Source organism: Canis lupus, chromosome 14 (assembly GCF_003254725.2).
Source record: "Canis lupus dingo isolate Sandy chromosome 14, ASM325472v2, whole genome shotgun sequence".
Lineage (NCBI taxonomy): Eukaryota > Metazoa > Chordata > Mammalia > Carnivora > Canidae > Canis > Canis lupus.
In genome coordinates, this window is record NC_064256.1 from 54,227,637 (window position 1) to 54,243,736 (window position 16,100).

General features: G+C 37.0%; 1 long non-coding RNA gene across 1 annotated transcript in view; it reads left to right on the forward strand.

The window, feature by feature from the left end:
* The first annotated feature begins 2,183 nt into the window (after nt 1-2,183).
* LOC112670787 (uncharacterized) overlaps nt 2,184-16,100 on the forward strand; it is a 65,446-nt gene continuing 51,529 nt past the window's right edge. Inside the window, exons 1-2 of the long non-coding RNA XR_003143228.3 lie at nt 2,184-2,275; nt 11,715-11,842. This is a non-coding gene — a long non-coding RNA (uncharacterized LOC112670787). The remainder of the gene's footprint in view (nt 2,276-11,714; nt 11,843-16,100) is intronic.

Consider the following 16,100-nt stretch of genomic DNA (forward strand, 5'->3'; position numbering starts at 1 on the left):
CTCAAAACATTGCTATTATTTATATTTTACAGGTTAGATGGAATTCTGAAGCATCTGGTCTTGGTGTGCTTTTAAATCATCAATATTTTTATCACTATTTTTATCTCTTCCATAGCACTTTTTCTTATTTTATACTTCTAATTGTATTCACTTTTATTGTTTATATTTTGCTAAGAAATTATCGATCTCTTCCAGATTTCCTACTTTATTTCTAGACTTACATTTCTCACTTATTTATCCACCCAGTTATTTATTTTTCTAGATCTCAGGTTGAGAGGGTTAGGTAAGCATATACTTTTTGTTTCTTGAGCTCTATAGCTCATGGCTTTCTATATTCTTTCTACTCTTAGCAATAGCTTAATTCATAGTGATTTTGTTATGCAGATGACCCCTCAGTGCCCTATCTTCTTGTCTCCTCTTATAAGGGTACTAATTTCATCCATGAGGGCTCCACCCTTACGATCTAAACCACCCCTCCATGGCCTCACATTCAAATGCCATCACATAGGAAATTAGATTTTCAACATATAAATTTGGGGGGTACATAAACATTCACCCCATAGCACTTAGAGGAAATGAGAATGAAATAAGCATAAAGCATAATAAGAGAGAGTTCTCATGGGCCAGACTGAGAGCCTGACTCACCAGGACATCTTTACCAGGATGCTCAGACAACTGAATTACCCGGTTCCTCCTCTCCCTCAGGAGAACCAGTAAGAGAACCAGCAGAAAAAATATGGTGAGGGGAGTCAGAAGAGACCACTCTTCTTAAAGCATTATCGCTTTCTATACTTCATTGCAATTATTTACATAAATCTTAGTTTTCCTACCAATTGTAAATATTTTTAGGAAAAAATGCCTCATTCCTTTTTGAAATTATATTATTCTTCTTTCCTGTATCAATGTATATCTTAGTGACTGACTGAATTCATCACTGGTTAATGTATCTTGTTTTCTGCTTGTTTCTTCAATCTTTCAAATTAGTTTTTAATTTTTCTGTTATCCAAGAGCCGGCTATACAATCAAATAAATTTTGAAGTGTCTCACCCGGTGTCTGGTCCTTAGGTAACGCTAAATAAATGGCAGCTGTTATTAGTAGTAGTGGTGTTTGTGTTATACACTGATCTGATGAATGTATAAGAAAGAGGATTTATGTAAGAACTAGAAAGTTCTGTCCAAATTTACAACGTAATTACTCCTTTTTTGGATATGATAACTTTAAAAACTTAGTTTAACTGAATGTTCAAACACCCAGTCCACATGCTTTGCCTTTTTAAAAGTGGACGTATTTGGGGAGACATGATGATGTATTTCAAAAATCAAAATACATTCTACTTGTTTCATTTCCCTAATTTATTTTGAAGTGTATAGAAAACATATTTTATAACATATAGTAAAATTTTACGGAGAACTGAAACCATGGTCCCTAGTTTGTGTAATGCATGTTATATTTTCAAAATAACTGTATACTTACTTATTAGCAAGCTCATTTTCCTTCTATACCCTGTGCACCGAGCCATGAGACTAGAGTCAGGAAGAAAGGGTATATTACTGAAGCGAAGTATTTGCTAGAGAGAAGGGGAGAGAAAATCCTGTCTCTATAAGTGAGGGGCAGCTAGACTTTAAATATTGAAGGAAAGATAAAAGAGAAGCATGTGGTGAGATACTTGTGTTCTGACCTCCCTTTTCTAGCATGAAATCTGAGAGAGGCAGAGAAGGCCGCATAGGTAAAGATGAGAGGAAAGGGTCTTTTACTTTACTTCCTATTCATAGTTGGTGAGGGTCTACCTTGAAGGTTGGTGGGCCAGGTGGGTGAGTACATCAGATTTGGGAAGAGGTGGCACAGCATCACTGAACAGTGGAAGAGAACTTGCGTAAATATTTTGTAGCTGCTCTTGCCTTTCTGTGGTATAGAACGAATCCAGAAGCTCCTCTGTACTCTATGAGAAAGCTGAATCTAGCTGGCGGAGAAGAATGCGAGAAAGGTGGCAGCAAATAGGTATACAAGTGACCCCATAGTCTAGCACAATGGGACATTCTCCCCAGGCAAAGGGTCAGCCCCATTTTGAGGATTTATGGCCAGGTGATAGCTGAGGTAGATTGAGTCAGCAGTGACACCCACCATTTCTGATGACACAAAGAGAAGACAACCAGATCATGAACCCTCCCCTCCCTTGGTGCATGGAGGGCTGAGTTTTCCCTCAAAGCTCTATATCACATCTCCCTTATAACACAAAACAACAAGCTCCAGAGCCAGATGTTATGGTCCAGAGGGGTATGTTTTCTATATTGTGAGGGAACCATATATGGTAACAGCTAGTCTGAGCCCTTACCATGATAAATGGTAGCTGATGGAATTTAGTAAATCTGCTCTTAAAATAACAGTCTGGCTTGCTGATATAGGTGTCTTGCTGAAAAATCTCATTTTGAATGTCAAAAGTGAAATACTATTTTCATACAAATCCTAATATCCCACTAAGGAAATGGATGCCTTAGACCAAAAAGGGCAAGCATCTACTTGGAAAGGGAAAAGGGACTCATTAACAAGCTTCAAAATATCATCTCTGTTATACTTATTTTTGAAACTAGTTAGAATATCACTAACATACTATAGCTGTGCATACTATTTATCATATATAAAAGCAAATATGGTTAGACCTGAAAGAGATATTATAAATTTTCTAGTCCAAGCTCACACAAAGAATCCAAAGAGGTTTAGGTAACAGCCTTGGGCCACATGTCAAGTCTAGAGCAAAGCAAAGCCTGGAAGAACTCGTTCTTGGTTCTCATTCTGGGGTCTCCCCTCCTATCCCTCATCTCTACAGAGTCGGTGACTCCTTATCCTTGAGTATTTAGCCATCCATCTGTAAATGTTTCAAGACACAATGCTTCACTGATTCTTCTTTTTGCAGATTCAATTTCCTGCTTAAATTCTGGCTCTAAAAGGGGCTTACTCAAAGAACAACTGCTGGGCAAATTATATGATGATCTTAGTAATTTCGAAACATCATGCCAATATTAGACTTCTTAATTCTATTTTTTTTAATTGCAGTTATCTAGAGAATTCTCCATTCTGGTCAAGAAATTTTCATGGTAATGGTTTTGATTTTTAAAGACACTTAAATGTTTCTTTTAAAAGAAAGACCTAGAAAATTCTTCCACTATTATTAATTCTCAGAAAATAATTTAATTGAACCTTACTGAAGCTAATTAAAAGGATAATTTCTCATTTTGCTTTGTGGTCCCATGGACTTAATTCAACCAAAGAAGTATTTTATTTTTTTATTTTTTTGGAGGTAACCGTGTGCTCAGAGCTGCATCAGGGGAACAAGATGAGAAATGCCCTCATATTTCTATTCTTCTTATCTCATGACAAAAACATCTTATACTAGTTGACTTCTTCTGAATAATTTCACTTTTCTTCACGCATGCTTTAATTATTTCATTTTTGATGCTATTGAATATCTTTATTCTTAAGAAATATTGCTTTGTGTATTAGAAATAGTCCAATATAATTCAGCAAACATTTATTTACTTTTATTTAACATGTTGTAGCCCTTACAATGTTGCAGGCACTACTGTAAATGCTTCATTAAGATACTATTATATTACAGACCTTCCTGTTTTATAAATGAAGACACTGAGGCACAGGGAGTATAAAATAACAGTAAACAGGTATGCACTACACAGGTTTAACTCTTAAATGCTGATTCTAGGAGCTAAGAGGATGGTGTGAAGGATATTAGGATGAATGATATCTGTGCCCTCAAGAAGCTTGGCATACAAAGTACTTTCAGTAGAGAGAGATGTATAAAAACAGTACTGTTTACTAGTATGGAGACTTGTCAAATGTGGTATGGGAAAATAGAAAGAATTTTAGAGGAAGTAACACTGAAGTGGTGCCATGAGAATGAGGAGAACTTTATCTAAGTAGAATGTTATTTAAGCAAAGGTTAAAAAAAAAAAAGAGGGAGAGCAAATCCCAGCCAGTGGAAAAGTGCAAGACATATTCCTAGAAACATATTCATCTAGTGTGGCTGGGAGTTGAAAAGAAGTGACGAAAAAAACAGTGTGAAGTGTTAGAGTAGGGCCAGGTTAAAAACGACATTCAAAGTGAGAGTCAAGATTCCAAATTTATCCTGGAGGTGGGAGTGGTTATCTAAGGTTTTTTTCCAAATATGAGAATGATATGATCACTTTTGAGTTTTAGAACTTGAATCTAGCAGTAATGTGGAGAGTGGAGCTGGGTGATGAAAGACCAATAGACTACCAGGTAAGGGGATACTGCACTAATCCAGGCACAAGACAATTAGGGCCTACACAAGGATAGTGGTGATGAGAATAAAGTGGAGGGAAATGGCAAGAAATATGGGTAGACAAGTTTGCAGGACAAGAGGATCAGTTCGTTTTTGGAAATAATGAGTTTAAGGAAAATATGGCTCAAATGTGGTTGCAAATACTGACGAAAAAGAGATCAGGGTATGTGACGTGGAGCTGGGAATCATCAGGATCTCTACCAATGGAAGCTGTGGGACTGGAGAAATGAGTATGATATGATTGTAAAGTTCAAAAATAAAGTGAAAGATGACAGAATTTAGTAGAAGAAAAGACGGTAAAGGAGGGCAATCATGGGAAAAGAGCATATGACAAAAGTGAGAGGAAATTTCTCAAGCAGCAGAAGTGGTTATCCACCTTAAATGCAACAGAGAATGTTAGTAGGAGGATGACCATGAAATCTGGCAGTTAGGAGGTCAATTAGTGTAAAATCCCCCTTGGGCTTCCATTCTTTATTCTTCATGTGGTTTCCTAAATCATGGCCCCCAAGGATGTCCATGTCCTAATCTCGGGCACCTGTAAATGTTACCTTATATGGCAGAAAGGATTTTGCAGGTGCGGCCAAGGTAATGATCTTGAGATGAGGTGATTATTCGGTATCATCCAGGTGGTCCCTGTGATATAATCACAAGTGTCCTTATAAGAAAAGACGGAGGGACATACAGAAGTATGAGGCAATGTGAGGACTGAAGCAAGGTGCTACGCTGCCGGTCTTGAGTCAAAAAAAATATTTGTTAATACCCAAGAATACCCAATATGCCTGAGATTCCATGAGGAAGGAATAGCAGATGAGATGGCTGGTAGGAAGAAAGAAGAAAATCGTTTGCATCTTGCAACTCTAGACTCCAGTTCAGCCAACACACTGCCTACACTGGAAACGACGTAACTGAGGCCCACCAAGAGTGGCCAACCTGCAAGTTGCAAGTTTAAAGGAAAGACAAAAATAGGTGGATGGTAGTGGGAGATGACTAAGGAAATGAGAATGAAATCAAGATCAGTAGTTCAGTAGAATGTCTTAAAAGCGATAGCAGATAAGGAGACAATAGGCTTTTAAAAAAAATCCTATTTTTAAGTAATCTCTACACCCGACGTGGGACTCAAATTTACAATCCCGAGATTGGGAGTCTCATATCCTACCAACTGAGCCAGCCAGGCACCCCAATAAATAGTTATCATTCCCCAAAGCAAAGAAATACGACATGAACATTAAGGAAAATGTAAAATATAAGACCTATTTAGCAGAGGTCACAAACTCAAATGTCTACTAGACCAAGTTTTAAAGAAGAAAAAAGAAAACCAGTGCCTCACCAAGCCCAATGGACAGCAAATGACCTCTAAAAGGAATAGCTCCCAGCTGTCATTGCCACAAGAAATTAGAAGATCCAGATTTTCCAGTTTTTATGGAGGAAAAAAAATAAAAATGGAAAGAAACCTTAATTTTTATAGAAAGTCTTCTAATTATGAACTGTAGGCACTGTAGGAGCTTCTTATTGCTGCTGCAACAAGATGCCACAAGTTTAGTGACTTAAAGTGCAACTTATTCTCTTGCTATTCTGGAGATTGGAAGTCTAAAATGAGTCAGCAATCTAAGTGATGTTTCTTCTGGAGCCTCCGGGAAAGAACCCATTTCCTTGCCCTTTTCAGAGTCTACAGGAGAACTACATCCTGTAAATCGTGGCCCCTTCTTGCATCATTGCAGCCAACAGCGTAGCATCGTCAAATGTCTCTCCCTCTGCAGAGGATTCTGACTCCCTTAGTGTCCCTCTTAGAAGGAAATACTGATGACATCAGGCCCACCTGGATAATCCAGGATAATCTGACCTCAAGATCTTTAATTTAACCACCTCTGCCGAGGCTCTTTTGCCATATAAGGCAACAGTCACAGGTCCCAGAGATTAGGACATGGACATTGTCAGGCCCATGATTCAATCTATCACAGCAACCAATAAGCAAAATTATGGTATGGTAGCCAACATGAAAAGGGCTAATTATACATACCAACGAGACAGTCATCTTGCAAGCTGCCAGTTTGCGATTTTGGAACTTTTCTTTGGGTTCTGGATTTATTTTTTTCCTCTCACTTTGTGTGGCATGTCTTACCTAACAAAGGGTTGCAAATGGAAAGAATATGTGTTGTAAAATGATAAACGTAGACAGCGGAGTTTGTTGTCATGTAAATCTGTGAGTCTATGGGCAAGACTCTTGAAAATCTTGTGAGTTTTTTGAGGGGAGGAAAGGACTTCCCAACTGCATTTCAATTAAATATATTCAGAACCATTTGAATCTAATTTTCAAATGTATATGTCTACAGTATGATTTGTGGTTCTCCTCTAACATAGCTATTGGTCAAAATAAACATTAGTGATTTTCATTTCAAGAAATGTTGCGATTTATCAAGGTTTATCAAACTGGCAAATGTCCTGAAATATTTATAAAAGCAGCATAACAACACATGTCATATTTTATCTCCGTTGTCCTCTTAATGTTTCTCTCTGGCCCTTTTGGTATTATATAAAACGTTGTAAGATTTCTGACAACAAAATGGCCATGGAAGTCAAGGCAGATGGTCAAGAGAATAATGCATGTGTTGCTTATGTCTTAGAAGCAAGTTTTGTGTGAAAGAGAAGAAAAAGCTTTTGTTCTCTAGTTAATTACCTCATTATGTTGTAGGTACATAATTCTCTCCAAAGAAACCAACCCGTTTGAAGAGAAATTACAAAATATTAAGGATTATATATCCAAACCACACAGAAATATTAAAGATGTTGACTTTACATAATAAAGGATTTGTGTTCATGTGAAAGAATTTAAGCTTAGGCAATCAGTGCTTCAGTAATGTTTTGATTCTTGTCCACATAAAAATCCTCTTTTGTTTGTAAATAAAAAGGGGAAATATTTCATTGTGGCATGTCCATCTGTTACCTGAACAATCAGTGAGGTCATGCAGTTAATCAACAGCATTTTATAATGGGATTTGAGGTTAAAGCTATACTCGGCTTTCTTGTATGTAGGCATAAAACATCTGCTCACCAAAACTAACTCATTCTCTCGGCATCGTGTTTGGCTTCTAGTATGAGATGGTTCACCGCTCACAGATAGAGATTTCCTACCAAGTTGTATTTCCATAAAGACCAGTCTTCCAAGTGGGTGTACCACTTCTAACAGCGAAATCATGACCATTGATGGAAGAAAGGATTCAAAAGCAAAATCTGTTTGATTGCAAAAATATTCAGACAAATGTAATCTTCCATTTATTTAACTTGACTGTACCAGCAGACATGAGATAGTGGGAGGGAAAATCCTTGCAAGCTTGCTAGCTCAGACTACCCCAGCCTTCTCCTCTGCAGTGCCTTTAGTTGTCTCTTCTGAGAAGTGTGATTCAAAGCCATTTTATGAGCCTCACATTCCTTAGCAGAACCTCCAGCACAAGGCCAGCTATTTCAGAGCTAGGTGACTTGCTGAAACAGGATTAAAAAAAAAAAAAAATACTAGGATCCTCCTGAGATGAGTGGTTCAGAAACAGCTCCTACGTAGCAGGGAAATAAAGGGTCATGCATTTGGGAGGTGAAATGTTTTTGAAAACTGGCCACTTTGCTCTTTAGAAGAGGTCACATTTCCATTTACTCTTAGGATGGCCAATTGTATAGAGAATGCTATAAAACCATGCCTTTGCTATGGAATTCCTAAAAGAGCCATATTTTTTTTATGAAAAAAAAATAAAACCACAAGAAAATAAATTTTCCTGGCTATCAAGAACACTACTTTTATGTTTCTTAGAGCGGAAAACAAAGTGTTAAAGAAAAACTTCCCTAACTTAAATACACCTGGAACTTTTAATTAGGATCATAACTTCCAGTAAGAAGAAAAACAAGAAAGCATGTCAAACATCACATACAGATACAGGTGTGTGTCATTAAGTACTTGTTGGTTAAAACACGTGGTACTTAATAGAAGATGATACATTATCTTTGGGACACATCTGAAAATGCACACAACTGCAAGGGCATGGGACTTAATTGATCACTAGAAACAACATAGGAAAAATTTTAACTTTTTGCTGATGAAATTCAGTTCTAATCCAACCCTAAAAAGGAAGCACCCTCTGCTGGATTATGTAAGATATAACTGTGACCCAAAAAGTGAAAGCGAGTTAGAGAGTCTAGCTACAATCAGAGAGATAAATTATTACTGTGTTTCCACATCCATCATGATATTTACCACCTGACCTGGATCTAAGACAAACTTTTGGAGACTGAAAATACACCATTTATTTTCTGCATGTTAGTATGAGGATTTAATGTTAGTGACTAGGATGTGTATGAAGGCATAAAAGGTCTAAGGAAGCTAATCTTTGCAGGTAAAGAGAACAAACGAAATACACAGTCTCATAGAGGTTTCAGTGGTTACAATATTTCAAACTCAAATTATACACAATGATGAAAGATGTAAAAAATATTAGGCAAATATCAAATTGTATTAGAAAATAATATCCATTCATTCAGTAAACAATTCTTAAGAAGCTATTTCTACAAATGCATTTCTGTATTATAATTAAGATTTTTTGTCTGATTTTTTTTTTTCTGTTTGCTTCTCTGTGAATTAGCATTTAATCCCGGTAGATAGTATCTGGAAGTGTAAGACACCTTGTTTCTTTATTGAATAAATAACTCAAAGACACAAAAACACAAGCACACATGTCTAAAGCATGTATTCATGTTAAAGTCTGGGAAAAAGCAGGTCATTCTATGTCTTTGCAGCTTCAAATTTAAGTAGAATCCAATGTTATCTGGTCTGGCCAGATTACTGTCTGTATATTCGCACAGAGGATGTATTCTTTTCTGATTAGTATATCAATACATTGAAGAGATTTGATACTGGACTATTCAAAATTTGACTGTAGATAGAATTAAAATGATTTTTGAGAAAAAATTCTGGCTTGATGTCTCATATAGCATTTTTGAAGAATATTAATCAATGTTTTTGTAATATTTTTTAAGTGGGCATAAAGATAAAATAATCACGCATCTTCATAATATAGATTTAAATTCTTGATGCATTTATGAAAAAAAGAAGCCCAATAATATTTACTTAGTCATTTCTAGATGGCTACTGAGTGGACAGCAGAATGAAATTAGGATATAGTTTTCCCTCATTATTTCCCTGGGATTCTATTGTAGAGCCTGGAAGTTATTTGAAAGCAGTGAACATGTCTTAGTTTTTGAATCCCTCGCTCCTAGTAAAGTAGCTGGAGCATCCCAAATACTAAATAAACATTTACTTCTCTACACTTAAGTTTAGAATCTAAGTTTAATTTTCCTATTTGAAGAATAATAACTGTTATTGGCATGTTGAGATTCCTCTGGAAACTCGCTCTGTTGATTATTCTGTCTCTTTCTCTTATGTCTCATACTTCACCTCCTTCTTCACTTGTTCTCCTGTCAGGGTCCAGCTCTACATAAATCTCTGTCATAAAGCACCCACCCTGGCACAGTGCCAACCACAAAAGAGATATTCAATAAAAACCCGTTAATGGAGTAATGAGGTTCATGCTTCCAAATTAGAAGCCATTAAATTTAGGTAATTAAGAAAGAATGAAGTCTGGCTTTTAGGAAACAGTATAACCTATCAGGAAGCTAACATTGATGGGGTACACAGATAATCCATAAACAGTAATCCAGTTATGCCACTCCCCAAGTTAAAATTTCTCAATAGTTCTCCATTGCCACAAGGTTAATTTCACACACCAGCATGGCTTACGAGACACTCAAGTCAGACAGAGGCCTGGATAATGGAATTAGTGCAAATACGGAAGCACATAGACTAGAAATGCTGTTCTACCTTTTTGTCAGCCCTATTACTCCACTGGGCTTCCATTGTTCATCTGTACAACCGGATTAATATTATACATTCTTTAGGGCCACTGTGAGGATTGAGATAATGCACAGAGTGCTTAGAAATTAGGAAACTCTGAATTAATATTACTTATTTGGCATCGTTTCTTCTATTGCCTGGCAGTTACTCTAAGCTCTGACCATCCTATTTCTCTGGTATGGGCCTACTACTCTTAATGAATCTGGAGAGCTCCTAGCGATCCTTCAATACCCCTATTGAAGAATATATAATTTCTTTTTTACTCTCCCAATCAGCGTTATTGCTACTTTTTGCCAGCACAACTCCTCATGCATAATTTGATTATAGCTTTCACTCTGCTGAATTGCAGTTATTTTACCTGATGCCTATCATGCAATAGGTAATAACAACATTGCATTGAATAAGTAAATAAAAGAGGTAGAGCTTTGGTTAATCAATATTGATTATGCATTATTACATGTCATGTGTTGTTAATATTAAGTTCTATGAACAATGCAAAGAAAAAATATCTCAAAGAGAAGCAAACAAAAACACAAGAAAAAATGAAATGAGCTATTCAAAGGAAGTTGATATATAATAAACGTCACCAGGGTGTAAAGACAGTAAGAACTACATAAGACAGCTAGAGTATAAAGACAGTGTTTCATTAGCAAGACCGTTGAGATGGAACTGTGAAGACACGTTAAGTTTTAGATGTGAGAGGGTTTCAGAATGACAGCATGATTTCTAGGCTTGGTAACTGGAATGACAGAAAAATACTCAATAGAGAAAACATTAATAGGAAAAGCTAACGAATCCTGTTTTAAACAGCTTACGAAAGCAAAATCCTTTCATCTCTACGACAACCCTACAGGGTGGACTCTAACATCATGATTTTACATATGCAGAGCAAATGTCCCAAAAGATTATAGAAGCTGCTAAGAAAGTAGATCTTAAATGTTCCAACCACAAAAAAAGAAAATGGTAATGATGTGATGTGACCGAGGTGTTAGCTAACATTATGGTGGTAATCGTGCTGCAGGATTCAAGTGTGTCACATCAACAGGTTGTGCACCTTAAAATTCTACACTATCAATTGTTGGAAAAAAAAGAGTTGGAAAAAAAAAAAAAGATTACGGGTGTTGCTTCCAAAGACACTCAACTAGTAAGTGACAGATTAAGGATTTAAGGCAGGGCAGAGCTGTATCACCTCATGAGTAAGTCTCTCCTAAGTGTGAGGGGTATATGTGTGGGATGGGATGGTGCTGGTGAGAGGAATCATCCTTCGAGGTTGGTGACCTTTGCTTTGAGTCCATCTCCATATTCGGCCGACCCTTTGTTGTTGACATCAAGAAAGTACCTCATTTAGGCACCTTACAGTAGAGTAGGGAGTTGACCCTAGGTCTGGCAGGCTGGTGCTGGAGGATCTGATAGGCACACTCAGAAAAACGGGGACCCACAGCTCCCCACCAGGCAAGTTGGGTGGCATATGGCTGAGGCTGCAATAACGACAGTTTCTCCTTTTCTAGGTTGCTTCTCGTGTTCATCGATATGCTGTCACCTTTGTAGAAATAGAGGTTTGATTGTTGATTTGCTGAGTGTCACCTGACCTGCGCCCTGAATCACCCCAAGAGAGAGATGGGCCTTACCCTACAAGGTCTGTATTCAAAGGGCTGAGAAATGTAATTGATGTCCAAATGATTTGTTATTCGTACAAAGGAAAGAAAACGAGGATTCTATGTAGATTAACCTGGTATTGGTTCAAATATTGAATTTTTAGGTAAAGTATTTACTATTTTGCTACTTAATGAAGAGAATTCATATGTAACCATCAAAGCTGTGTTGCAGATCTAGAAGTGACCTTTTATAGACACAGGGAAGCATTTTCAGAATTTAAAAATTATTCTTTTTTACAGTTGGGGAACTTAACGTGTTATAGCGCAAGGTACACGAGAGGGATAACCAGGGAATTTTAGCTTCCGGAGTGTAGTCTTGGTTGTGTCACTAATTAGCTAGGTAACTTTTGACAAGTTACCAGCTCAGAACTATGAAATATTGCAGCTAGGAGGTGCAGAGACTTCATCCTGTGCACCTTTCTCACTCAACCAAGAAACTGGGGCCCAGAAAGTTTAAATAACTTGACAAAGAGGTTATATTTTTGGCCCGCGAAGTTCTCAACAGACAATTTTTTGAATAACTGAGCAATAAATAATCTGTAAGACTCTTATAGTTTCCAAATTCTATGATCCTGTGAGGTTTTAAGTTTAAAAAAATAATTTTCCCATCTATATTAGAAATATAAAAATGTGGATTTTTATGAAAACCCACATTTTCATATGACTGTGTAGATGTACTTAATAATTTCTAAAAATTGACAGTCTGCCTTAAGTGATTAGGCAGATAGGCTCTAATTCATCTTGCCTGGGGTAATTCCCACTGACTTCAAGCCTTAAATGAGGTATGGAGGAAAATGAGAAATGAGCCCATAGAGTTATAGTATTAAAGAATCACAGAGATCGTAACCATAGAGGATTTTGACTAACTCACATTAATTATCCAATTTGTGAAAGAAATAAAAGAATTACAGAGAGCTAAATTTCTGAAAAATGAGTATTTCCAGTACTCTTCAATGAAGCCACGTATTTCTATTTATAACGTTTCCTCACAGGCTGTATCATTTCAGAGGTGGTTGTTTTGTTTTTGTTTTTGCGATGGTTGATCAGCTATCTCATAGTCTGCTTATTCCTTATCACCAGTGGAAACTGTCCAGTGTTAATATAAAAGTTGGATTTTTATGGTAAAACAAATAAAATCAAGCAGTGAGAGATGGGCTCTTCGCATACTGGAGCACTGAGGAATGCCCCACGCCCAGCGCACAGACCCACACCCACAGCAGGATCTATAAAGACTAAAGGAGGGATGGGGACAAGATTTACTGTTTGTCTAATAAGTTCCAGACGCTATGAAAACACTTTATAATCCTCCTTGAGATCTCACAAGTTTTGACAAGTTTGGATTGTAATCAAGTCCATCTGATCCAAAGGATGCTTTCAAGGACTCTTCTTTTTTTCGATACCTATTTACTATTCCTGTTGGTGCTTTCAGAAATTTAGTTAGAAATCCAGCCTGTTGTCACTGTTTTAAAGACTTCAGATATTTTATTTTATTTATTTATTTTTTGACTTCAGATATTTTAATTTCATTTTAGTTAAATGATATTAGGCGCATCCGCCCTTCCTCATTTAAAAACATTATTAATCAAAGTGTTCATTTGAATCATTATTTTCCTTGTACTCTATATATTTTGCTTTTTCTAAGCTAACCTTTATTATTCCTGCAGTGCCATAGGACTGTTCACCCTTCATATCATTTTAATCTAAGATTACCATGTTATTTTATTTTATTTTTTTATTTTTTTTATTTTTTTTATTTTTTTTTTTACCATGTTATTTTAAAACTTAGGACATTATTTATTTAGCCCAAGCCCCCCCCCCCCAAAAAAAGTGGAGGAGTTTGTGTAGTTTAGAATACTGATCCTAATTTGCTTGTTTTCAAATTCTTGTCCAGTTGACAATGGGTCATTTCAGAAATTGTAGTATCTTGAGTTCTTACAAAAAAAATTTTGCGCAAGTTCATATAAGCCAAGAAATAAAATACTAAGATAGTAATTAAAAATATATCCCAAAGCAATTTAAAATAAATAAAAATCATTGGCCTTTCTCTCTCTCTCTCACACACACACACACACACACCCCACCACGATGAATTATGCTCCAGTATATAAGAGCTGAAAAGAGAGGAAGCCAGAAAAATCTGTTGCAGGTAAAAAGACTTGCAGGTGGTAGAAAACCAGTCCTATAAGATTTAGGGAGGTAGAACAATTTCTGCCCTTCTTCTGTCACAACTTCATGTGGTATGTGGCAAATTTGTATGTAGCATAGGCTTATTTCAATATTTATGATGGCTGATGTATGGTAGGTTAAGTTATTTTACCCACATAAAAAAAAAAAAACAATTCTGAAGTTGGTGAATGTTTTTACCCATGAGACGAGGATGCCAAGAACCACAGGGATGGCCCAGCACAAAGGAAGAAGTCACAAGGACCTGGAGACTCAGGAAGAAGAGACTGTTGGAGAAACAAGTTGTACCTGTTGGTGATACGTTAGACAAACTGACGTCTAGTCATTTTAGAGACGCTTCGGATGAGTGCTGGGGACTGGGTGAAGAAGCAGCCACACTATTTCCAGACTATTCTGTGGGTAAGACTCGGAAAGTTCATCAAACTTGGTTTTTGGCAGTTCAAGTTAACCCAGAAAACAGAAGAGGCCAAAATCATTACCATTGCTAATGTCAGTTGGAGGTAGGATGGGCATAGGCAGGGCTCTGACCATGGCGTTGACATTTCCATTTCTCCATAGAGAAATAATATGACATAATGTTAATAACCTGGTCACTGCTTCCCAAATCTCATAGGTTGGTCTGGTCCTGTGTCCATCTTATTCAGTATCTGTATCTTAGATGGAAAGTCTAAGAAATGCATGATAGGAGAACAAAGCAGTTGTCCTGGCTTTGACAATTTGCAGCGCATTATTTCTTCAAAACTTTCAAAACTTAAAAAAAAAAAAACTTTAAAAAATCTCTATTTTTGAATTACAAGAATTAAAAGGCTGCAGTGGCAGTGGCAGCTTTGAATCTTCGTTTGAAAATAATTCTTTAATACTTTGATGTATTTTCATCATCACAGAGAGAGCAAAATATTATCAAAAAGGCGTAAGTTCTGCAGTCAGATATGAGTTCAAAATCATCTTCCACTAATTTTTTGCTCCGTGAGCCTCAGTTCCTTCACCAGTAAAATGGGACATAATTATACTTACTTCTGTGGGGCTGTTGTGAAAATAAACACGAAAGTAGATGAAGTATCTGGCTTATTGTAGGTACGCAACAAAAAGAAGCCATCATTAACTAAATCCTGTATCTATAGGAGCAGTAGTATTTAGCTTAATGTTCAGTTTTTACTTGGGCAAGAATTATAATTATCAGCGACCAAGATTGTCTATCTGTTGTATCTACATTTTTTCCCCAAAGAAGGGAGACATCTGCCTTAGAATGTAACCCCCTGTAGGAGGCAAGTTTCCTGCAGGAACATCAGGGAAGCCTTTGAGAACTACGTTGCATCACAGCATTCCAAGACTGAGCAGCTCATTCCTTTGGTGGATTATGGTGCCTTCCCCGTGTGATCCAGCTAGGGAGGAATAAGCCACCCAAAGCTTCCTTGAAGTTTGCTTATCTTTGCAGGGAGAAATTTCTAGGGTAATCCTTTGCAAGTTTCCTTCTCTGACACCCATTTCTGCGTCAAAACAGAGGGCAGACCTTCCCAAGAGTTGTATCTGCTTACAGCTAATTGGGTAAAGCATTTACACGAGGATTTTGCAATAACATAGGCTTGTTTTAATTTGGTTTTGAAGACTAATCCAAGGACAGCTGGACCTTTTCCTGTTACTGGGAGAGACTGTGGAGCACTCTTTCTCACCTCCCAGGGATTCAAAACATGAAATAAAACACTAAGTTGCTATTGTCCACAGAATATAAGAGGTATAAAATATCAGGAATTGCACTGATACATAACTGCCACACCCCCAGCCCTGAAGGCCTACTCCACCAAAGATCATTTGGGGGATAAGATGAAAAATAGAATGTAATCTTTGCCATGAAGGAATTTCGCATTTAGTGAAGGAGAAAGTCATGCAGACGATAAGCTCCCATGCTGAGCAAAATTTAGTGAACGTTTTAAAGGGCAGAAACAATGTTGAGTGGAAATTAATTGTAATCCAGGAAATGGGGGAGCTAACTGGTCACAGAATGAAGTCATCATTTCATTTGAACCAGGAATAAAATGAAGAATTTCCACGGGGAGC